The 26180-nt window shown below is 43.9% G+C and overlaps 1 long non-coding RNA gene and 1 pseudogene across 1 annotated transcript in view; one reads left to right on the top strand and one right to left on the bottom strand.

Annotated features, from left to right (window-relative positions):
- Positions 1 to 9832, bottom strand: part of LOC142659071 (uncharacterized) — a 215795-nt gene extending 205963 nt beyond the window's left edge. Inside the window, exon 1 of the long non-coding RNA XR_012850264.1 lies at positions 9708 to 9832. This is a non-coding gene — a long non-coding RNA (uncharacterized LOC142659071). The remainder of the gene's footprint in view (positions 1 to 9707) is intronic.
- Positions 2662 to 26180, top strand: part of LOC142659069 (ectonucleoside triphosphate diphosphohydrolase 8-like) — a 30544-nt pseudogene continuing 7025 nt past the window's right edge.

Here is a 26180-nt window from a genome sequence, read left to right as displayed (position 1 = left end):
GGCATTATCTGAGCTCGGTATGTTGCCATTATTTGAGCTCGGTATGTTGGTATTATTTGATCTCGGTATGTTGGCATTATTTGGGCTCGGTATGTTGGAATTATCTGAGCTCGGTATCTTGGCATTATCTGAGCTCGGTATGTTGATATTATTTGAGCTCGGTATGTTGGCATTATTTGAGCTCGGTATGTTGGTATTATCTGAGCTCGGTATGTTGGCATTATCTGAGCTCGGTATGTTGGTATTGTTTGAGCTCGGTATGTTGGCATTGTTTGAGCTCGGTATGTTGGCATTATTTGAGCTCGGTATGTTGATATTATTTGAGCTCGGTATGTTGGCATTGTTTGAGCTCGGTATGTTGGCATTATTTGAGCTCGGTATGTTGGTATTATTTGAGCTCGGTATGTTGATATTATTTGAGCTCGGTATGTTGGTATTATTTGAGCTCGGTATGTTGATATTATTTGAGCTCGGTATGTTGGCATTGTTTGAGCTCGGTATGTTGGTATTATTTGAGCTCGGTATGTTGGTATTATTTGAGCTCGGTATGTTGGTATTATTTGAGCTCGGTATGTTGATATTATTTGAGCTCGGTATGTTGGTATTATTTGAGCTCGGTATGTTGGCATTATTTGGGCTCGGTATGTTGGTATTGTTTGAGCTCGGTATGTTGCCATTATTTGGGCTCGGTATGTTGGTATTATCTAAGCTCGGTATGTTGGCATTATCTGAGCTCGGTATGTTGGTATTATTTGAGCTCGGTATGTTGCCATTATTTGAGCTCGGTATGTTGGTATTATCTAAGCTCGGTATGTTGGCATTATCTGAGCTCGGTATGTTGGTATTATTTGAGCTCGGTATGTTGGCATTGTTTGAGCTCGGTATGTTGGTATTATTTGAGCTCGGTATGTTGGTATTATTTGAGCTCGGTATGTTGGTATTATTTGAGCTCGGTATGTTGGCATTATTTGGGCTCGGTATGTTGGTATTATTTAAGCTCGGTATGTTGCCATTATTTGAGCTCGGTATGGTGGTATTTACTGGTTTGGCATTCTACAGCATATTATTTTTTCAGTGCCCAACATATAGCAGTGTTATTTAGGCACCATCCTGCATTCAGCACAGAATGCTACAGTTATTTGTACCATTGATGACGGTACACCATAAGGTGGGCGCCAACAGAAGGTACTGTATAAGGCCCCAAACAACTTAAAGGAGTTTTCCCACGAGGGACATTTATGACATATCCACAGGATATGTCATAAATGTCAGATAGATGCAGGTTCCACCTCTGTCTATCTCTAGAGAGGGGCCTCCTAAAGCCCGCTCTATCTTTCTCGGTTCCCGCGGCCTGCCGGGCCACTTCGTAATTTCTGACCATGTAATCAAGAAAACCACTGTTTTCGGAACTCCCATAGAGGTGAATGGCAGTTATGGAAACAGGGTAGCTCGTGTGCTACGTACGCTGGTTCCGTAACTGCCATTAACTTCTATGGGAGTCAAGAAAACAGCGTAGCTCAGCCAGCTACACTGCTTTCGTCATTTCCGACCACGTAATCAGGAATTGGCCCGGAAGGCATTGGGAACCGAGAGAGGTAGAACAGGGTTTAAGTGGCCCCGTTCTAGAGATAGGTGCGGATCCCAGAGGTGGGACCCGCATCTATCTGACATTTATTGCATATAGAAAAAATACCCGGCGCTGCCCGGGCATAATGTGTTGGTCTGTCTGTTTGTGTGTTCATTGGATTTGTTCCAAGGGTGCCCAGGAGGCCAATCCATGCCCTCGTATTTTCTTGGTTTACGGGGAAATTGCTAGTAGCCCTATATACCCCGGCAATTACACACTGTTTATTTCAATTTTAACTTCCTAAATACCTGACATCTAAACTGGTAGGAAATAGAGTCATAAGATTGTAGGACCTCTGGGACCCGGCCCGCACCTATCTCTAGAACGGGGCCCCTAAACCCTGTTGTACCTCTTTGTGTTCCAGCTGATTTCCGACCATGAAGGAGAAAACAGCATAGCTCGCATGCTATGCTGCTTCCGTAACTGCCATTCACTACTATGGGAGTTACGGAAACAGCATAGCTCAGCTCAGTGAGCTACGCTGTTTTCGGCACACCCGACCATAAATTCAGGAAGTGGCCGGGATGCAACGAGAGCAGACGAAGGTAGAACGGGGTTTAGGGGACCCCATTCTAGAGATAGGTGCGGGTCCCAGAGGTGGGACCCGCATCTATCCGACATTTATGACATATCCTGTGGATGTCATAAATGTCCATGATGGGAAAACCCCTTTAAGGTCGGCCCTGGTTGATTATGATAATGTTAATTAAGCAAATGCATAATTACAATATTGCATTTTGATCGCGCTCTATAGATTTGCATATTTCTCGTCAATAGGGTTTACCATGATAGGTTTGCGTAGAAGCGGAGTTTATTTTTTTTCATGACTGTTAGAAGTTTTTTACTGGTAAAACCGCACTTTGTGTCTTTCCTTCAGCATGTGTTTGTGGGAGATAAAGCGAGGCAGTGCCTCTCCTCATCATGCAACCTGCGGGTTTTATAGGCTAGAGTACAGCAGGGAGCAGAGGGGGTTAACTTTTTTAATCAGAGTAAAATCCCACTTGGTAGTTGCTGCACAGCACAAGGTATGGCTAAACTTTCATTGCTCAGTGACTAAAAAGAGTGGGAGGGTTCGAGAAGAATTTATATTGAGTTTTCGAGAACCAGCCCCTCTCACTTGTCTTCTGACCTCCCCAGCATTTTAGGAAGGAGCTGCTTGGGTCTTCTCCAGGTTCCAGGTATGTTGTAATGGGATCCACAAATACTCCTTGTTTGCTTATTGAGCACTTGATCTTGGATTTAATCTTGCGATTAGAGTTTATTTTCTCAGCAATGCACTAGGGAGAATTTACATAGGTGCAATATTATCCACCCTGGTCCTCCATAATAATGTTGTGGTGGGGACTTCATCTTCAACGACCCAAAACTATTAAGCTGTACCCTATCACTTTCTTCATATGGCATCAGCATATATATCATTTACAGAGATAGTATTCATTCATATAGGCCCTTGTGCCAGCAGAGCTTACAATCTAATTTCAAACACATACGCTGTTGTTATATTCATTAGTTACCCGGTGGATCAGATTTGTAAGGTTTTACTACTGTGATTTATACATATTTAGATCTGCCATCTATGCTAATAATCCTCGCTATACAGAAATCCTAAAATAATGTGCAGACCCCGACCATGCTCAATATATCAGAGGGTCCCCCCAAAGGATCTGCCTACCCCAAATTCTAGCATTAGAAAAGGAAGTTTGCTTAGTTATACTATCTTTACAATAGAAAACCTGATACTTTTGGTTCTATGTGATACAAAGTTACAAGTTGTACTAAATGTTGAGAAAATGAAGTTTTCAGGAGTTCCCACATCTGACCCTGTTATCCTGTTCTATCATATTGAGACATCTTACAGTCCTCCGGGTCGAGAGATGTTCATGACAAAGCTGTTTTATTGCGTTTTACTTTAGATTTTAATTTTGTCGTCCATTAGTAACACCGGAGGATCACGTTTACAGTGGTCAGGGTCGTTCCACTAAAAGGTCTATTGTCTTAAAGAGGGCGGGGGGCTTTATGTTTCTAAGATCAGTCATCTTGGATGTAGCCGGACGTGTAGAAATTGACCGTATTGAGCAATGGTCATCGCCATGGTCGTCCATGGGCATTGTTAAAATGTCTCTATACAGGGCAACAGATAATATGTAGAATGCTACTAGCCATACCTTAACAATTGTGGTGACACTCTGTATGGACGTCTGTATTTGTTCACATTCATTCGATGACTCTGCATGGACACTACGCACATACGTAGACTTTTAGTATTTCTTCTTCAGTGTCATTTTGCTGCTACATGGTAACAACTCCTGTCTTCCCAGTCACACAACACAGGCTTGTAAATAAGTCTCGCTATGCAGGTTACCTTTAACACATATTTGTAAATTCACTGCTGCGGAAATCCCTGACTCTGGAATCTGCAATCCGATATTGATCTCATGGTACATATACATCCCGTGCCTATTGTAATCCAGACTGGATATATGATCGGGTTTAGTAGACCTGTGCCGATAGATTTCATTGCAGAAGGAAAGGTAAACCCACCATATGCTAAACTAGAACTGACTGGGGATGACGTACAGTATGTGGGAGAGGATTATGGGCAGACAGATTTTTTTTTTAGTGCTCCTAGGCAAGGACAAAAGCGGTGATGTCACTAAAAGGGACTTTAAATATAAAGCCTATCTTATCTATGTTTGTGGTGCAGTTAAATGTTATCTATTGTTCTATGTTATCAGCCAGTTCCGGCTGGGGGGTGGCTGAATATAAGGTCAATGGGGTGAATGTCCATGATAATGTCAACGCCACTTTTTTGTTTTAACGTGTCTCTGCACCACCCGAAACATGTACAGATATATGGGTGAATGATATTCGTAGCTCCTTCAATAACGCAGGGCTTAAAGGCTGTCACCAGATTATAAGTGCCCTATCTCCTACATATTCTGATCGGCGCTGTAATGTAGATAACAACAGTGGTTTTTATTTTGAAAAATGATAATTTTTTAGCAAGTTATGAGCAATTTTCGATTTATGCTAATTAGTTTCTTAATGACCAACTGGGCGTGTTTTTACTTTTTACCAACTGGGCGTTGTACAAAGAAGTGTATGACGCTGACCAATCAGTGACCAATCAGCATCAGAAACTTCTCATTGGTCCAGCCCATTGTTACAGTGTGATTGTGCAGTGAAAGAAGCTGGGCTGGAACAATGAGAAGTGTCTGACGGTGATTGGTCACTGATTGGTCGCTGATTGGTCACTGATTGGTCGCTGATTGGTCAGCGTCATACACTCCTCTGTACAACGCCCCGTTGGCAAAAAGTAAAAACACGCCCAGTTGTCTATTAAGAAACAAATTAGCATAAATTGAAAATTGCTCATAACTTGCTCAAAAATGATCCTTTTTCAAAATAAAAACCACTGTTCTCTACATTACAGCGCCGATCACATTATGTAGGAGACAGGACACTTATAATCTGGTGACAGATTGCAAGATCACACTGTGCAGAGTACAAATGGACATGAATGGAGAGAAGTGTATGCTGATTGGTCAGCGGCTGCGTCATACACTTCTCTTTACAACGCCCACTTGGTCAAAAGGTAAAAAACACCCAAGTGAAGACTTTCCTGGAAGTAGGTGTATCAGTATCTAAGTCTACCATAAAGAGAAGACTTCATGAGAGCAAATACAGAGGGTTCACCACAAGGTGCAAACCATTAATCAGCCGCAAAAATAGAAAGGCCAGATTAGACTTTGCCAAACATGTAAAGAAGCCGCCCAGTTCTGGGACAGCATGAAACTAAGATCAACCTGTGCCAGAATGATGAGAGGAAGAAAGTATGGAGAAGGCTCGGAACGGCTCATGATCCAAAGTCACCACATCCTCTGTAACACATGGTGGGGGCAGTGTGATGGCATGTCGGGGGCAGTGTGATGGCATGGTGGGGGCAGTGTGATGGCATGGTGGGGGCAATGTGCCCGATAGTCGCCCAGTATAAAACCCCCTTATCTATGTGCAATTCAGAAATAAGCCATATAAATATCAGAGAGACTATATTCAATCAGTGCAGACATTATTTGCAAGTGAGATAAAAGTACCTGGGAGATTTTGCAAATACACAAACTGCTCTCCAAATTGTAATAGCTGCTATGAGGCAGATGCATTGATTTGTATTAGTCCTTAAAGAGTCTCTGTCACCAGATTATAAGTGCCCTATCTCCTACATAATCTGATCGGCGCTGTAATGTAGAGAACAGCAGTGGTTTTTATTTTGAAAAACTATAATTTTTTTAGCAAGTTATGAGCAATTTTAGATTTATGCTAATTAGTTAACTGGGCGTGTTTTTACTTTTGACCAACTGGGCGTTGTACAGAGAAGTGTATGACTGTGACCAATCAGCGACCAATCAGCGTCATACACTTCTCATTGTTCCAGCCCATTGTTACAGTGTGATTGTGTAGTGAAAGAAGCGGGGCTGGAACAATGAGAAGTGTATGAAGCTGATTGGTCGCTGATTGGTCACTTAACTTGCTCAAAAATTATCATTTTTCACAATAAAAACCACTGCTGTTATCTACATTACAGCGCCAATCACATTATGTAGGAGACAGGTCACTTATAATCTGGTGACAGAGCCTCTTTAAGTTTTTTTAAGCAAGTGAAATGCTGGATCGGGGTGAGATCTGGGGATTGACTTGGACATTGCAGAATATTCCACTTCTTTGCCTTATAAACTCCTGGGCGGCTTTTGCTGTATGTTTTGGGTCATTGTCCATCTGTCCTGTGAAGCGACGTCCTCACTGCATTTGGTTGAATCTGAGCAGAAAGTAAATCCCTGAACACTTCAGAATTCATCCGGCTGCTTCTGTCTTCATTCACATCACCAATAAACATTAGTGACCCAGTGCTGGCAGCCACGCATGCTCATGCCATCACACTGCCCCCGCCATTCCATCACACTGCCCCCACCATGCCATCACACTGCCCCCGCCATGCCATCACACTGCCCCCACCATGCCATCACACTGCCCCCACCATGCCATCACACTGCCCCCACCATGCCATCACACTGCCCCCACCATGCCATCACACTGCCCCCACCATGTCATCACACTGCCCCCACCATGGCATCACACTGCCCCCACCATGCCATCACACTGCCTCCACCATGCCATCACACTGCCTCCACCATGCCCTCACACTGCCTCCACCATGCCATCACACTGCCTTCACCATGTGTTACAGAGGATGTGGTGGCTTTGGATCATGAGCTGTTCCAAGCCTTCTCCATACTTTCTTCCTCCCATCATTCTGGCACAGGTTGATCTTAGTTTCATGCTGTTCCAGAACTGGGCGGCTTTTTTACAAGTTGTTGGCAAAGTCTAATCCGGCCTTTCTATTTTTGCGGATGATTAATGGTTTGCACCTTGTGGTGAACCCTCTGTATTTGCTCTCATGAAGTCTTCTCTTTCTGGTAGACTTACATACTGATACACCTACTTCCAGGAGAGTGTTCTTCACTTGGGTAAATGTTGTGGACGGGTTTTTCTTCACCATGGAAAGGATTCTGCGATCATCCACCACTGTTGTCTTCCATGGACGTCCTGGCCTTTTGGAGTTCACGAGATTACCAGTGCGATCTTTTTTTCAAGAATGTCCCAAACTGTTGATTTGGCCACTCCTGACATTTGTGTTATCTCTCTGATGGATTTCTTCATCTTTATCAGCCTAACGATGGTCTGTTTCACTTGCATTGAGAGCTTCTTTGACCCCATGTTGTGGGTTCACAGCAACAGCTTCCAAATGGAAATGCCGCACCTGGAATCAACTCCAGACCTTTTACCTGCTTAATTGACGATGGATTAATGAGGGAATAGCACATGCAGCCCTTTAAATAGCTTTTGAGATAATTGTCCAATTACTTTTGGACCCTTGAAAAAGAGGCAGCTACATATTAAAAAGCTGTTATTCCTAAACTCTTCCTCAAATCAGGATGTGAACACCCTCAGTTAAAGCTGAGAGTCTGCACTTTAAGCCCATATTGATTATATAACTGTATATTTAATATGTTTTGATGAACAGCTAAAATGCCAAAACTTGTGTCACTTTCCAAATAATTCTGGACCTAACTGTATATAAGAAAATTGCATAGGTTTCGAAGAAGCCTTATTGTCTTATCCTCGAAAACTTCTTTAAGGATTCTAAAAGTTCAGGTCAAGTGGAATACGCTGAGTTGTTTTTGCCTAAAAAGTGTAAACTAATCCTGGTTATCTTGTTTAGAAAGCCCATTGTCATACACAATTCTGAGTCAATAGTGGAAAGTCCTCTATTCAGGATCCTCATCTTTTGGCCAGGGTGGAGAGTGGTTACAGCATCTCTGGAGGACCTGCATTACACAGACAACACATTGATGTGAAAAGGCACGGTGTAATGCTTCATTTCTCCTGTGGTGGCGCTGCAGGGAAATTTAACACTTATCAGGTTTACCCAAAGATAATGCTTGACCACCCAGGAGGGGGACACTTTGATCAGCTTAGACTGTGTTCACATCACCGTTGCCCTTCCGTCTAGAGGTTCTGTCGGAGGTTTCCATCAGGTTAACCCCTCAACGGAAAGACAAACGGAAACCTAAGCTTCCGTTTGCATCACCATTGATATCAATGGTGACGGAAACGTTGCTAAAGGTTTCCAATTGTCACTGTTGTGACAGGGTTCCGTCGTTTTTGATGGAATAAATAGCGCTGTCGACTACGCTATTGATTCCGTCAAAACAATGGAACCCTGTCACAACAGTGACAAACGGAAACCTTTAGCAACGTTTCCGTCATGATTGATATCAATGGTGATGTAAACGGAAGCTTAGGTTTCCGTTTGCCTTTGCGTTGAGGGGTTAACCCGACGGAAGGGCAACGGTGATGTGAACAGGCACTTATTGTCAAGGGACTCATCTAACGAACAGGGATTGTCCAAGGAGGACAACTCCTTTAAGATCGAAATATATACATGTGTCTTTTAAGTTAATTAAACCGAGGTCTGGGTCTCTGCACAATTCTACATCCCAGGGGCACAATAATGTTAACCATAGATTAAGGATTTCAGATAGGCTTTTCGGAACAACTTGTAGTTCATGCTTGGTCTGTGAAGGGTGTCGTTTTGGATGACGACGACATAGGTTAAAATGACAAATCACCGAACGATCTCTGCCCTGATATGTGGCCTGCCGTGAGCTACTATTGCTGGCCTGCAGACCTGTGATTTGGCAAGAAAGACTTTACAAGACTGCACCCGACAACGACTGAAAAAATCCAACACTACAGCTCCAGTTTTCCAGATATGTCTTTGGTCAGCGCCTGCCACGCTCCTTCGTGTCACAATAAGGGCTCATTCAGACAAGCGTGATTCTCGTCTGCGCGCCGTGCATTGAAACCACGCACAGCACACGGACCCATTGATTTCAATGAGGCTATTCACACAAGCGTGAGTTTTCACGCAGCGAGTGTCCGTTGCGTGAAACTCTGGCAATGCCCTCTTAACTGCCCATTTTGTCCGTCCAAAATCTCAAGTGTTTAGCCGGCTTTAGAAAGAAGGAATTTCAGACGACCGTTGATAATTGCACAAGTTTAGTACGCCGCGCTGATCTTATACTAAAGCCATGTGGTTTGAGGTGTCCCTATTCATCCTGAAGACTAGATGTCGTAAAACTAATTATGAAAATGAAAAATGATTCCCATATGAAGACATAAAGCGAAGGACTTAAGACGTTATTGTAAACAGCTGGAGTCTGATGGATGGAAGATTAAAATGTCTCTGATACAGACTGCAGCTGGAAAATGTACGCGGGACTAATGCTGAACAGACAGAGAAAAGAATGGGAAAAGTAGAGAAATGTGGTCATCGCTCAGGGAATCCCTTTACACAGAATGACTTTTTTCCTTTTTCGTTAATTACGTCTGACCTTGTTACTATGATTTGCCTTATGCAACAAATTACCCTCTGATGTCATTTAGGAAAGGAGACCCCCGAGTGTTTGTTTTTTTCCCCTATAATGTTGATTACGTGATTTCATAATGACTAACCTCCTACCTTTATCTCATGCAGGATGGGTGTAGACCCCAAGCAGACTGGTCTCTTAATTCTGTTGATTGTATCAGTCATATCGGTAATAATTGCCCTTATTCTCTCCCTGGTGAGAAGTGGCGACGTCCCCCTTCCGCCTGGAACAAAGGTAATTATAAATTGAGAACTATACAGTGATTTCATAAACCCCTAAAAGCCTGTTAATTGATTGTAACCCCAATTCAGGTTTCTCTGAAGGCGCTCTTAAACGTTATGTCTAATGTTAGCAAAAAAGGGCCTGTTTTATCCTAGAAAGAGCGCCTCTGTGGGCCGTGTCTGGTATTGCACTTATGCTCCATTCAAGTGAATATCGGAAAAAGCATAGGAAAAACAGTGCCACTGTTTCTGGGGAAAAAAAGCAGACCCTTTAGTTTCTAATCTGAGACAACACGGAATCAGACAAGTCGGACTCCCCATTTTGTAACCAATCATGAGTTCTTTTGCAATGTCTTTATCTTCGTCCAATCCGGCTCAACCTAAAAATACGTGTTTATCTTTGAACACTATTTTACAATTTACATATAGACCGAATCTACATGAAAACTTCAGCAGGGACAGTTTTATGCAAAATATTCGCAGAGGGTCCAAGTATCATGGCAATATTACGACCATCTCAATTTGGAAACACATTACATTACTTAATTAAAGCGGTTTTCCGGGGCTATAATAATGATGGCCTATCCATAGATAGCCGCGTCCCCTGCGTTGTTTACCAGGCACAGCGCCATCTAGCTGGTAGTGGTTGTGCCTGGTACTGCAGCTCAGTTCAATTCAAGTGAATGAGACTGAGCTACAACACCAGGCAAAGCCACTATCAAATTAACAACACTGTTTCTGGTAAAGAATGGAAGGGACGTGGAGCTGGAGCGCCGCAGCTCCTTTAGTCAGCTGATCGGTGGGAGTGCTGGTAGTCAGTCCCCCACCAATTTGATATTGATGGCCTTTCTAGGCCATTAATATTATGGTTCTGGAAAACCCCTTTAAATTGTACTGACCCTAATTTACAGTAGGCATTATACTCCAGAGCTGCATTCACAGTACTGTAGAGCTGAAATCTCCTAATATTTCCCACTGGCTAAGTGTCTGCACACTGCTTGTTTTGATCATTTCCATTCTAAAAATGTTTGCACTCTCTACAGTAATCTTATATAAGGAAAACTTGGAGTCCCTCTGCTTAATGGTAGCTAAGCTGTTGGGGGTGTTTCTGAGAAGAAGTTTTGTGACGGTTTCCTACAACAACCAGTAGAATTCTGAATGCAGCTCTGGAGTATGTTACAAACCAAAACCGGATCAGTACAAGATGAATATTTCCCTAATATGGACATACCCTTTAAAAGTCTGAAATTTCCCTTGCAGTACTATAGCTTGGGCATGGGTCTAGAGTCAGTCAATGTGTATGACATAATTGTGAGGGTGCCAGGACCATAAAATGAAGCTGTAGACTCCCTATATTTACCCAGAAATAATGTGGGGAAATAAAATAAAACTTTGTATAACTCTTAAAGTCTTCACATTAAAAACCTAATGTTTAAGAAGTTGATTTACCTTCAAGGACTAATATTTAGAAAGTTTCATCAGTTTGTTTCCACATAATTGTAAAGTACTTTCTGTTCTCTCTCACCGAGACTGAAACAAGCTACAGTGAGAATCCTTTAATGTGACATCTAATAATCCAGAGGCTCCCACTTATCTGACATTTAACCCCCCCCCCCCCATTTTAATAACCTCTATTTTCCAGATAGTAAATGCTCACAGCAAATGATACCAACATTTCCTTATTAGTGGCTATTAGAAGCATCCACCATTGCGTTGGGAGACAAAAAGTTGCAAAAACTTTGTGATCATTGCCTTTGACATCATCATATCAAATTCTCAGTTCTAAAGCAGGGGTGCACAAACTTTTCTGGTCCAAGGACCACATGGTCAAATTGTCCCAGCCAAAACGGCCTCAATGAAACTTAAAGGGGTATTTCGGGGGACATTTATGGCATATTGACAGTATATGTCTGATAAGTGGGGGTTCCACTTTTGGGACCCCCACCTATTGGGAGAACAAAGCATTTCACAACTCAGATATACTACAACGGAGAAAGGCAGAATGTATGTGCGGCTACATCTCCACCTCTTATCATCTATGGAGTGCCAGGGGATTATTCTCTCAATGTATGGGGGTACCAGAGGTGGAACCCCATCTATCAAATATTTATCATATCTGTTGTTGATGGCCACCAGCTGCAAATTGCCAATGTCACAATGTCAATGGAGTGATGATAAAGGGACATCAGAAATATAACGCTCTTGTGTGGGTTTTTCAGTATGGGATGGTGTTTGATGCCGGTTCGTCCCACACATCGCTTTTCATCTATCAATGGCCAACAGACAAGGAGAATGACACTGGGGTTGTGAGCCAGACACATGTATGCGATGTACAAGGTATGTGGAAGATACGATGGACCGCAACGAATGGAACAATTTGCAGATTTTTGTAGGTCTTTAACTGAAATCTCTAAGCAGACATTTAAGGCCACGTTCAGACGTGGCAGAATTGCTGTTGAATTCTGCTGTGGACAGTCCGCAGTGGAATTCTGCAGCAGCCGTTTTTTACATTTGTTTCTATACAGTTTTAGGAAACTCTGTGAAGGATGCTCAGTGATTTATAGCTCTAAAGATTTCCGTTACTGCAGGGGGCGCTGTTTCAATGATAACTTAGAGACTCATGCTGCACTGCCATCATAAAATGGTTAAAAACTTTTAGATGTATTTAGCTAAAAGTGGGGGTCCCTGGGATGTCGCGGACAAATCTGGTATAATCAATGCTACCAGATGTCAGCCAAGGAGACCAAGTCCTAAACAGAAATCCCCACAAATCCAAGAAGATGAGATAATTCTTGAGAAGTTGAAAGACGTCACCTTAATTTTTGACAATGTTTAGGTTTTAGGTTCATATTTCTGTTCAGTTGGATGCAAACTATTGTTCCCTGTTATCAGACATTCACACTGGAGAGAGGCTGATTGTAGTGTTCTTCAATGGGCTGCCTGACAGAAACTCCCCAAAAATGTCTGCTCCCATGATCACTACTTTGTCACCTATCTCCAGCGACGAGAACCTCCAGAGACATTTGCATGCCTATGTGTGTATGTTAGCAGCTCTTCTTATAGCATGCACTGTGATACTCTGCTGTGTTTAGCGACACAGGCTCAGAAAAACATGGCTGCTTCATTCCAAAAACAGCGCCACACATTTCCACAGGTTGTATGTGGTATTGCAACTCAATTCCATTCACTTTAATGGAGCAGAGCTGCAATACTAGGCACATCCCATGGACAGGTGTGGCACTGTTTTTAGAATAAAGCTGCCATGTATTTTTAATAATGTACAACCCTTTCAAGAACTCATAAATCTCTCGTATCGGATCATCCTCAGCTTTCTTCCCAGAGGTGGGACGCTTATCTATCCTGTGGCTATGCCATAAATGTCCAAGATGGGAAAGCCGCTTTCAATCATATACAGCAACACGTCCGCTGGTTTCAGCTCATGCGTCACTGACGTTGTTGGCTGTCATTACTCACATAATTCCCCAAACTATGATTCTGTCTTATATTTCCATACGCACATCTGGTTTGCTCTGCATCTACTAATGTGATGAACAGACTTCTGCCGACAACAAACTACATTGACTGGTGTATCTAATAATCACCATCTGACCACGTCTCCCTATTCCTGCTATCTGTTCTTCATATGTGTCTGTCTCCATTTAACCCCTTAATACCAAAGGTATTTTAAACCTTAAAGACCAAGCAATTTTTTTACGTTTTTCCATCGTCACATTGAAAGAGTTATAACTTTTTTATTTCTCCGTCTAAATCGCTGTATAAGGTCTTTTTTTTTATTGCGGTACAAGTTGTGTTTTTTAGGGATACATATAATTTGTTGATTAACTTTTTATTAACTTTTTTAGCGGGGTACTGGAAAAAAAACCCAGAAATTTCGCCACTCTTTTTTGCGTCTTAATTTTACGCTGTTTACTGTGTGGCATAAATAGCATAATAACTGTATTGAGCGGGTCGTTACGATTGCGGCGATACCATATTTATGTAGGTTTTTTATGTTTTACTATTTTTACACAGTAAAAACACTTTTTTCAAAATTATTTATTTTTGTGTCGTTATTTTTAAGAGCCATAACTTTATTTTTCTACCAATGCAGATGTTTGAGGGCTTTTTTTTTTTTTGCGGGATGACTTGTAGTTTTTACTGGTACCATTTTGGAGAACATGCGACTTTTTGATCGCAGGATGAACAGAAAACAGCAATTCTGGCATTGTCTTTTATTTTATCTTTTATGGCGTTCACCGTGCGGGTTAAATAATGTAATCGTTTAATAGTTGGGTTCGTTATGGACGCGGCGATACCAAATATGTGTAACTTTTTACTTTTTTTTCATAATAAAGCATTTTGTAAGGGGAAAAAGTGGGTTTTTATTATTTTTTTTTTACTTGGGACTTTTGTTTATTTCACACTTTATTTACCTTTTTTTTACCTTTTTTTTAGTCCCACTAGGGGACTTCACTGTGCGATCTTTTGATCACTTTTATAATACACTGCAATACTTCTGTATTGCAGTGTATTATTGCCTGTCAGTGTAAAACTGCCAGGCATCTGTTAGGCCATGTCTCTGGCATGGCCTCGCAGGCAATGACTAAAGGCAGACCTGGGGACCTTTGTTAGGCCCCCAGGCTGCTATAGAAACCATCGGCAACCCACGATGTACCCAGGGTGCCAGTGGGGTGAGAGAGGGATCTCCCTCCCTCTAAAACCACACAGATGCGGCGGTCGCTATTGAGCGCCACTTCTGAGGGGTTAAATATGATCGGAGATCTCCGATCGTTGCCCTGAAGCCCGAGGCTTCAGGAGCACCCCGCTCGATGCGGAAAAAGTTCTTCTAAAGTGCCGACGTGAAAAGGCTATATGCCGGTCGTTAAGGGGTTAAGTCTGATATAGATAACTCCTTTTAATTTTCCCTATAATAGAGAAGTGTTCCTAGGAATCGCTTCCTTTAGCCTGAGTCATGTGAAGAGCTGCTCTGGAGGATCGCTGATGCCAATTGAACGTAATGGTTGGCACCATGGATGATTTATTTTACATTGTAGTTCCCCCAGTATCAACAGCAGATCAAGTCGTGTCCTAACTATTTAATACATTTTGGCTCATATAGTAAATAGTTTGCTCTGTTCCTGCTGCAAACATATAAGTAGTTTTGGGTTACTTTACCAAAGAGTTATGATACCAAGTTAACCCCTTCATCTTTTGTTATGGGGCCATGTCATTCCTAGTTACACCCTTGCACAGAGTGCTGTCTCTGATTAACGTGAGCGAAATTTAGTTACAATGTTGCACGATGGGTAAGATACTGTAACTTGCTGGTGACAGTATCATAAGGGTATGTTCACACGGCCAAATTTCAGACGTATACGAGGCGTATTATGCCTCGTTTTACGTCTGAAAATACGGCTCCAATACGTCGGCAAACATCTGCCCATTCATTTGAATGGGTTTGCCGACGTACTGTGCCGACGACCTGTTATTTACGCGTCGTCGTTTGACAGCTGTCAAACGACGACGCGTAAAAATACAGCCTCGTCAAAAGAAGTGCAGGACACTTCTTTGGACGTTTTTGGAGCTGTTTTCTCATAGACTCCAATGAAAACAGCTCCAAAAACGCCGCGAAAACGGCGCGAAAAACGCCGCGAAAAATGCGAGTTGGTAAAAAAACGTCTGAAAAGCAGGGTCTGTTTTCCCTTGAAAACAGCTCTGGATTTTCAGACGTTTTTGTTGACTACGTGTGAACATACCCTAAGGGTTAATCCTAATGAATTTTAATTGCATAATTATTTCAGGTCCCGGTATTTCCAGTTATGCCAATGACCCTCCTGGTGCTGGTGAATCTCTGGTTCATTGCCTGGATCAAGCAATGTCTATTATACCTAAAGAAAAGCAGAAAGAGGCGCCCGCTTATCTTGGAGCCACAGCTGGGATGAGACTGCTCGAGTAAGAAGTTTTACTGTAGTAGAAATTCATATTGAATAATCTAAACCACAAAGTCCCCTCTGAATACTGGTCCTAGGACTAATAAACTCTTCAAGGGAATGTATCATCAGAAAATGACTGTTAAAATCAAGTTTTTATGTTTTCTTTAATTTTCTATGTCATTATCTACACTCTTCAACATTGAAATTGTAACACCAAGAAGGAGAAGTTTTGGAATTGTGGAAATCAGAGGATGGATAGACATGTTAATGATTTGCAAATGAGAAAAAAATGGGAACAAAATATTCCATACATCTTGATTTATTCAGTATTGAGTATAAACGCCACGCCTTGTCATGCTATCAATGAGGTTATTAATGGTTGTCTGAGGAATGTTCTGCCACGCTGAATGCACTTGGGCACACAAATCATAAAGATTGGCTGCTGGCATCTCACTTTGCAATTGCCGACCAATGACGTCCCAGATGTGCTCGATGGGAGACAAGTCCAGAGACCCTGCAGGCCATGGTAGCACGTTGAGGCCACGCAGGCTGCTCACAGTAGTACGAGCAACGTGCGGCCTGGTGTTGTCCTGATGAAAAACGGCTTCTAGGACACTTTGGAGAAATGGCCGTACCACTGGTTCCATGACCAAATCAATGTAACGTCGAGCTGTTCGTGTACCTGAAATCAAGACTGGAGGGTTCCGGCTACGGTACAATATGTCACCCCACACCATAATCCCGAGAGTAGGACCGGTTGGATGTTCCCTTGTGGAGGCCTCTTCATGGCGTTGCCCACGTGGTCTCCTTTCCGATCTCCAGCTATCATTGCGCCTGAGACAAAAGCGGGACTCATCTCTGAAGAGGACAGACCTCCATTCCAGCCTCCGTTGCCGTCTTGCTGTGCACCATGATAGTCTTTGAGAGCGGTGGCGTGTGGTCAATAGAGCACCTGTAGCTGGACGTATGGCTCGTAGCCCAATGTTGTGCACACGTCTTCTGATAATTTGTGTTGTCGCTGGTTGCCGCCCTACGCTTGGGATGTGACGTCCAATTTCACTTGAAGTACGGAATGGATCACTACGCGCCATTCTTCCAATCAGAAGATCTGTCCATGCAGGTTCCCTGCGCACCTCTTGCTGTTATTCCAGTTCGTTGTTGTCCGACCAACCTCCGGGACACGCAACGTTGAAGAGTGCTGACATCTTGGCCTAGGACCGTAGCGATCTGCCGGAGTGATAAACCAAGGTCTCTCAATTTGAGGATTCTGTCCCTCTCAAATTGCTCTCAGATTGCGACAAGTGGCAATAACTGGCACATCAACGAACAGGAGGCATCGCACAATCATCCCACACCACGTGATCCGACTTTTGAGGTTTCATGTGGCTAAAAAAAAAACGTTGTTTTCCATCTGGCTTTTATGCCCCTAACACAAGCCACAGATTAGAGCAATTGGAAAATGTGATCATTTGCAGATCACCTGCTACTTCCTCGATTTGCATAACCTTACGGCTTGTCCTTCTGGATTGTTGCAATTTCAATGTTGAGGACTGTATATTAAAAAATATATATTTTTCATCACTGACCGTGGAACTTCACAATAGACTGACCCTTCCTGTTCTGTAGAGATTATGGTTGTAATACTTGAATTGTTACTAGTGTGAGCAGTTATACCAGGTGTACACCACCATTAAATGTAAATGAAATGAAAGAGAAAAGTAAAAGGGGTTGGGAAAAGCTGGTATAACACTAAAATGTAACTTTTATTAAGTATCTTTAAGATAGAGTACACAAAATAAAATAGAGTAATATTATTACCCTTCAGAATCTATAGGTTGGATGTCCCCATTTAATAAACCAACCCAAAATTAGAAAGACTTTTTGAAGATGCAAAACTTTTTATGAATTATTATGGCCTTGATGTATACCACCAATAGTGGATTCTTTTTGAAAAGAGGAGGGACATAAGGGCAAGAAGTATTGGATCATTAAATTAGGTGGCAACCCGACTGTGGTGGGTATAGTTTACCATACCGGGATAGGGTGAACTGTCCCTTAAGAACACCCTATGTAACGTGTCAAATCCCACTTGACTGTTAGATGTAATATTATTTGGAGATTTTAAAAGCTTGCCAAGTGGGAGTAAAGAGGGATAGTGGAACAAATAGGTCTGAGTTATAGACTCAGTTATTGTTCAGTTAATTAGTCAGCAGATTTTCTTTACGTGCTGTCGGTAAGAGCACTATAATGTACACTGGCGGTTTACATTAAAGTAAGTGTAATGATGGGGGTAAGGAAACAGACAAGTGAGCCCTAATCTACCCGCCAGTCAGTCCCTGCCTACTTGCAACGACCCGCCCTAGGCGACGGGGTACAACTGGGCGACGGTCCCTACGCTCAATAAGTGCACGACAGACAAACAGACAAGGGTACACAGAAGCAAGGGAAAAGGGGCAGTTGCCCACGGCAACACAGTGAGCAACAAGAGTAGTAAACGAGCCGAGTCAAACCAGGAGTGTACGAGGTACCAAACGCAGAGCAGGAGAGTAGTGAACAAGCCGAGTCAAACCAGGAGTGTACGAGGTACCAAACGCAATATGAAGCAGGGTCAAATGGTACAAAAAGCTGCAGCAGGGCCAGGAAACCAAAACGAGAAGAATCACAAGCAAGGAGGAACAGGAAAGGCAGGTATAAATAGACAGAGGGCGGGAGCTAGCTCCGTCTGGCCAGGCTGTGATAGGCTCTCCCACTCCTAAGCCTGCCATCCTGAGTGGTGGAAGATGGAGTCAGTCTCACAGACATAGAAGCAGGTGCAGACTGATTACCTATGGGCGTAGACACAGAAGCTGTGCCTGGCAGATCCTTAACAGTAAGCTTCAATGTTTAATTGAAACGCCAGGTAGTGTCGAAACAAAATTCCAACAGAAGATACAGCGCATTATACAAGTTGTTAGCATTAGTGTTTGTGACTTGAGTTTGGTAAAATAACCGTTCAGTTAGAGATATTTCCTTCCTGTATTTCAAGCAGTAATCACAACCAGTCAGCTTTTTAGTTAATGGAGCGGTATGAGACACAACTTAGGGTATCTGTCACCCATCTAGTTAGATACTGCTAAGAGCAGACTGGTTCGAGCCTATCTGTATGCCAGGCGGCAGTGGCGAGTCGGCTATTTCGCTGTGGGAGCAGCGGTAAACCGTACCACTCTCTCCCTATGCGTACATGTGAATGGGCGTGCCAATTTGCATACAGCTGACATGCACGTCTGTGGTTCAGTCATAGCGGCGTATGTCACCGTCGCTCAATTGAACTTCACTCCCCAAGCGATCACTATTTTGAGTAGACCGGAATAATGCATTGCTGTGCAGTCAGCAGTCATCCCAGGCCAGATTACACTGACAGGTAACACCTATATATAGATAACACAGGATCCACCATTCAAAATAGACTGACCCTTCCTGTTCCGTAGAGATCACTTCTCAGCATTCTCATTATCATCACAGGCCGAATTACACTAAAAGATTATACCTCTATATAGATAACACAGGAACCCATAGGTGATGGACAGCTCACTCCTATACCTTCCTACACAATTACCTCTGCACAGGTTACAGAGCATGCCCAAAAATACTCTCCCATAGAAGACAATGGGTCAGCTCCAGACTTTTGTTTCCTATGGTACATGTCGCTGCTGTAAAGCATTTCTCTAAATTCTGTTAACATTTGCCCATGCAAGATGACTGCCCCCATATTTATATACAGAAACGAGAAAAAAAAACATTTAAACAAGATTAGAAGAAAGAATATGTTATATAAGTGATACATTCCCTTTAATACATGCTTGTGGTTGTCACTTCCCTTTCTTATAACGGTATTGAGGGAAATTATTCATTTTCAAATGAAGCTTTACATAGCATCTTGGTCCTGCATTTCAACACCATAAAGAATGCATTTTGTGCATAGTACTTGTCTACTTTTTGTAGGTACCAAAACTCCTAGTCGTACAGCGACTATGAGCAGAATGTCCTCCCTTATAACAACTCTTCAGATCTTCTCTGTATTTTTTAATTAAATTGTGGAAACAAAATACTTATTTGGACCGTGGCCATTAGTTGGGCTGGCCCGGTTCCCTATACACCTCTCAGAGATAGACTGAAAGTCTGTCGAAATAGGAGTAAAACACTGTGGTGCCAGATTACAGGAAATCCTAAACAGTTTAACCCCTTTGTAAGTCATTTACTACAGTTTACACTGCCAAACACAACAAGTGACTGCAATAAGTCTGTGGTTTATGTGATTCAATACCTGAGGGTGTTCTACAGCATTTTATTAAACAATGTTGAGCTTGTTCTGACCTTTAGGATACTTTTAATTATGTCAGGTCTTTTTTTTACCTTTAAATAGTCATGTAAAGTTTTATAAATACAATGCAACTGTATACTCACGGGAAGAATGCAACAATTTATCCTAGATGGACTCTGCTACTTCTACCCTTAGGCCTCATTCACACGACAGGGTTTCCCGGCCCGGTGCCGGCCGTTCATAAATCGGCCGGCACCCGGCTGCATTAGGAATAATAGACCCCTAATGGGGCTATTCACACGACCGATTTTTTGACGGCCGGGAAAACCGAGGGCCGGGGTGTACAGCAGGTGGAGGGAGCGCTGCGCTGGCTCCCTTCCCTTGCTTGTTTTAAAAGCGCCCTGGCCCGGCGACACGCAGCTGCGGCTGCTACTACTGTAGCGACGCCACTATAGCAGAGCAGGGAGGTATCTCCCCGCTCTGCTATGTGCTAGCCCCACTTTAGCTCCTTGAAGGAGCGGAATCCCCGTGTTTTCGGAGATTCCGCTCCTGGACAGAGCGCTTGATGTCTCTGTCCATATCTGGGCAGTGACATCAGGGGAAACTCCTGAAGCGGAATCCCCGAACACATGGGGATTCCCCTTCAGGAGTTGCCGCTGATGTCACTGTCTAGATCTGCCCGGGCCGGAACGGATGCAAAACCTTATGCAAACCGGCCGGGCAAAATGGCCTAAGGCGAAAAGAGCTGAGACAGATCTCTGCTCTGTGTAGTGAAGTCACCCATACTCCTAATGCTGCCCAAACTGTGAACCGATCCTACATATACAGTGTTGCCCATTGGGGTGTAGCTAGAATTTATAAAAGTTTAGAGCATAGTAGTACTAGATGGCCGAAAGACACAACTTCAATTTTTTCCCTACAGAAACTAACAATATAAAGTACAGTGAAGTTTACCGCTCAGACGGCACTGGTAACAGTCCAATATCATTCAGTATAGACACTCTCTCCCAGAAAAATGCAGTGGACAGTCCGCAATCCAATGAGGGTGTGGATGGTAATTCTTATCCTTGTAGTTCCACCAAGCTCCTTATCGTCTCCCTCCACATTCAAAGAACTCCTGGTAGGAAAAGGATCTTATGTCTCTAATAGATGGAAAAAGGAAGACACATAGTGCAACACCCTCTGAAAAAAGATTGCTCCACGCCAAGTTTAATCCATACTCACAGAAGTAACAATGTTCAGAGTCCTGATTGTGCCCGTAGTAGTTGCTATGACTGATACAGCTATAGTTATGCCAATGATGTCCGTTGCCTGCAGGTATTGCTGCTACAGCATAGGCAGACTATGGTGCCCATATCTTATTCAACGTGCACCAGGCTATGAGCGCAATGTTATTTCTAAATAGGTCTATAACTTGCATACGTGACTAGAAGTAGTCCATATTTTTTTGCCTTATCTTTGGATAAAAATATTCCTTGGGAAGCTGTACATTTGTTTACATACAGCAGGAGACAAGGAATGTGCTCTGGGTGTCGACTGCTGGTCGGATCCCGCTCATAGACGGAGCCCCTGACTTCACTGTCCATATAAGGGCAGTGACGTCAGGGCAGGGTACCTCCTGCAGCGGAACCCCCGGCAAGAGCATTGCCGATGCTCTGCCTCGGATTCCACTCATAGACGGAGCCCCTGACTTCAATGTCCATACATAGACAGTGATGTCAGGAGCTTCCCCAGAGAAGGAGTTCCAGAGCAGAGACTATAATAGCGCTCTGCTCTGAGACTCCTGCTCTGGGGAAGCCCCTGATATCACTGTCCATATATGGACAGTGATGTCAGGAGCAGAGCTGGAGTCCCAGGCAGATTACTAGTAGCACTCTGCCTGGGACTCCTGCTCTGGGGTTGCCCCTGACTTAAAGAGGCTCTGTCACCAGATTATGCAACCCCTATCTGCTATTGCAGCAGATAGGCGCTGCAATGTAGATTACAGTAACGTTTTTATTTTTAAAAAACGAGCATTTTTGGCCAAGTTATGACCATTTTTGTAGTTATGCAAATGAGGCTTGCAAAAGTCCAAGTGGGTGTGTTTAAAAGTAAAAGTCCAAGTGGGCGTGTATTATGTGCGTACATCGTGGCGTTTTTAATACTTTTACTAGCTGGGCGTTCTGATGAGAAGTATCATCCACTTCTCTTCAGAACGCCCAGCTTCTGCCAGATCACGCTGTGACGTCACTCACAGGTCCTGCATCGTGTCAGACGAGCGAGGACACATCGGCACCAGAGGCTACAGTTGATTCTGCAGCAGCATCAGCGTTTGCAGGTAAGTAGCTACATCGACTTACCTGCTAACGCCGATGCTGCTGCAGAATCAACTGAAGCCTCTGGTGCCGATGTGTCCTCGCTCGTCTGACACGATGCAGGACCTGTGAGTGACGTCACAGCGTGATCTGGCAGAAGCTGGGCGTTCTGAAGAGAAGTGGATGATACTTCTCATCAGAACGCCCAGCTAGTAAAAGTATTAAAAACGCCCCGATGTACGCACATAATACACGCCCACTTGGACTTTTACTTTTAAACACACCCACTTGGACTTTTGCAAGCCTCATTTGCATAACTACAAAAATGGTCATAACTTGGCCAAAAATGCTCGTTTTTTAAAAATAAAAACGTTACTGTAATCTACATTGCAGCGCCTATCTGCTGCAATAGCAGATAGGGGTTGCAAAATCTGGTGACAGAGCCTCTTTAACATTCCGATCCAGGAAGATCCCCTGATATCACGGTCTATGGACAGTGACATCAGGGGCTCCTCCAGCAAAGTAATCTACAGGGGGCTGTGTGGCATCCTCTACAGGGAGGCTGTGTGGGATCCTCTACAGGAAGGCTGTGTGGCTCTATCTACTGGGGGGGGCTGTGTGCCTCTATCTACAGGGGGGCTTTGTGGCTCTATCTACAGGGGGCTGTGTGGCACTATCTACAGGGGGCTGTGTGGCACTATCTACAGGGGGCTGTGCGGCACTATCTACAGGGGGCTGTGCGGCACTATCTACAGGGGGGCTGTGCGGCACTATCTACAGGGGGGCTGTGTGGCACTGTCTACAGGGGGCTGTGTGGCACTATCTTCAGGGGGCACTGTGGAATTACCTACAGGAAGCAGTGCGTGGCAATAATTACAAGGATCAGTGTGTGACAATATCTACAGGGTGGGGCCATGTGGCATTATCTACAGGGAGCAGTACATGGCACTATTTACTGGGGGCAGTGTGGAGCACCATCTACAAGGGGCACTGAGAGTGGCACTATCTACGCTGGTTTTTACACTACCAGTAGTGGTTAGCACATATGGCCTAGCCCTAGTGATTAAGTGAGACATCAGCTGCCTGTATACAACCGGAAAACCAGAGAGAGATACTGGCTACCAAAATAGTTGTCAGCCAAACTAGTGCAGAAATTCGGGAAAGTCACGCCCCATCAGATAAGCCACGCCCATCAGACACACCCACCAAAGATGCCACACCCTAAGGCGGGATTCACACGACCGGGTCGTTCCCGAGCCCGAGTGTCGGCCGGTAAAATCGGCCATTTTGCCCGGCCGGTTTGCTAAGTTTTGCATCCGTGCCGGGCAGATCCAGAGAGTGACATCAGCGGCAACTCCTGAAGGGGAATCCCCATGTGTTCGGGGATTCCGCTTCAGGAGTTTCCCCTGATGTCACTGCCCAGATATGGACAGAGACATCAAGCGCTCTGTCCAGGAGCGGAATCCCCGAAAACACGGGGATTCCGCTCCTTCAAGGAGCTAAAGTGCGGCTAGCACATAGCAGAGCAGGGAGATACCTCCCTGCTCTGCTATAGTGGCGTCACTACAGTAGTAGCAGCCGCAGCAGCAGCAGCTGCTAGCGGCGCCATCGAAGGTGTCGCCGGGCCAGGGTGCTTTTAAAACAAGCAGGGGAAGGGAGCCAGCGCAGCGCTCCCTTCCACCTGCTGTACACCCCGGCCCTGCCACACAGTGTACAGCGATGCCATTCGTCAGAATGGCATCAACTCCTCCTCCTCACATGCACTCTGCGCTGTGAGGAGGAGGAAATAGAGCGCAAGCGCCGGAAAACCCGGCCATCACTCGGGACACATCCCGGTGATGGCCGTGTATTACCCGGCCCCATAGACTTCTATGGGAGCCGGGCGGCCGGGTACCCGGGCGAAGATAGAGCATGTCCTATTTTATGACAGCCGGTTTTCCCGGCCGTCAAAAAATCGGTCGTGTGAATAGCCCCTTTAGGGGTCTATTATTCCTAATGCAGCCGGGTGCCGGCCGATTTACGAACGGCCGGCACCCGGCCGGGAAACCCTGCTGTGTGAATGAGGCCTAAGTGTCCCTGGAAAATAAAAATGTTGGCAACTATGCTATAACTCCCTGGTCTTTGTACATACAATATATGCTATGCTTACAATTACATTACCATTTCCATCTCTTTTAAAGTCTAGAGGACAAGGCTGCATCAGATAAGGTGCTTGCTGAGGTATCAAAGACCATAAGCCGTTACCCCATTGATTTCCGTGGTGCTCGAATCATCACCGGACAAGAAGAAGGGTCCTATGGCTGGATCACTATTAATTACCTCTTAGAGTCCTTCATGAAAGTAAGTTTCCCTTGTTGCAACAGCCAATTGGGTGAATTGAAGGAGATTGTAGGTTTGTGCACGCAGCACATTGCAACTTATTGATGTCCAACAACACAAGGGGCGGAGCTTTGACAACCTTTCAAGCTATTGATTGAATTGAGACGGGTTGTCACCATGGAAAAAGTAAATTTGCAATGTTTAATTTTGCATCCCCATTATCTTAACTGTATTCTGTAAAAATGATCCGAGGTGTAGCTATAGGGTCAACAGAGGTAGTAGTCACATCCGGGCCCTGGTGCCTGACGGGGCACAAGGGAGGTAGGGGGTCATGTTGCAGATTTTAAATTGGGACCCAGGAGCTGACCAGGACTCTTTCTTTAAAAGCTTCAGGTATGTTTCCTTTACTATATGAAGATGTAATTAGATTATTCCTTTATATTCCATAATGGAAAAACATTTGATACATTTGCTTTTAACTCATACAAATAAAGCGCTTTCTACACAATAAACTGATCACAGGTTGTCCCGCTGCTAGGAACAGGGCAGCAAGACTTAAATTCCTCTGCAGCGCCACCACAGGGCAAATAAAGCATTACACAGTTTCTAATTAAAATAAATGGCATGTACGTGTAATGTATGGATGTGCCGGGCCCTCCAGAGTGACTTGTTGTAGTCGCTCTTTGCTCTGGTTGATGCATGAAGGTCCAGAATAGGGTTTCCTAAACCAGACAAGCCCTCTATGATATGATTATATATAAACATATGTGATTTAGGTCTATTTATCCACCTCTGGTGTATGTAGGGATATACTTTATGTATGTAGGTCTTATATCAGTAGCTTGCAACCCTCAGGCTTTTTAGCTGTTCTGGAACTACTAGTCTCAGAGCGCCATGATAGTTTGCAGCATTAATGGCATCCTGGGGCTTGTATCTTCTAAGCAGCTGGAGGTCGAGAGGTTGCACACCACTAATAGGACAGAAAATATTGGTATGGTCATATAATGAAGATTCAAGGTGACCCTAGATATTGCTGCTGGCAGCTTCTTAGGCCTCATTCACATGACCGTAGCTACGTGCACGGTCCGTGATTACGGCACGGACGGCCCAAGGAGACACATCCGCAATCACGGACCGTGCACACTACAAGGAGAAATTACATGTCCTATTTTTTTTGCGCCCTGAGAAATGCACGGACTGTAAAAATTATGGTCGTGTGCATTGACCCATAGGATAGAATGTGTTCTATACTATCCGCAAGTGCAGATAGTATGCGGCCACAAATGTATGGTCATGTGCATGAGGCCTAAGCCTTTCCTCACAAGAGACTTACTTCAAACAAGGAGTTAGGAGTCATCCACATTTAAAAACACTTTTTTTCAGAAACAGTGCCACACCTGTCCACAGGTTGTGTGTGGTATTGCAGCTCAGCCTCGTTTATTTAAAGGGTAACTAAACGTTTGACAAAATTCTTACATGTCATAGTGACATGTCAGAA

Source organism: Rhinoderma darwinii, chromosome 8, assembly GCF_050947455.1.
Source record: "Rhinoderma darwinii isolate aRhiDar2 chromosome 8, aRhiDar2.hap1, whole genome shotgun sequence".
Lineage (NCBI taxonomy): Eukaryota > Metazoa > Chordata > Amphibia > Anura > Rhinodermatidae > Rhinoderma > Rhinoderma darwinii.
The sequence above is the reverse complement of the archived record's forward strand: the minus strand, read 5'-3'. Positions and strand labels throughout refer to the sequence as shown.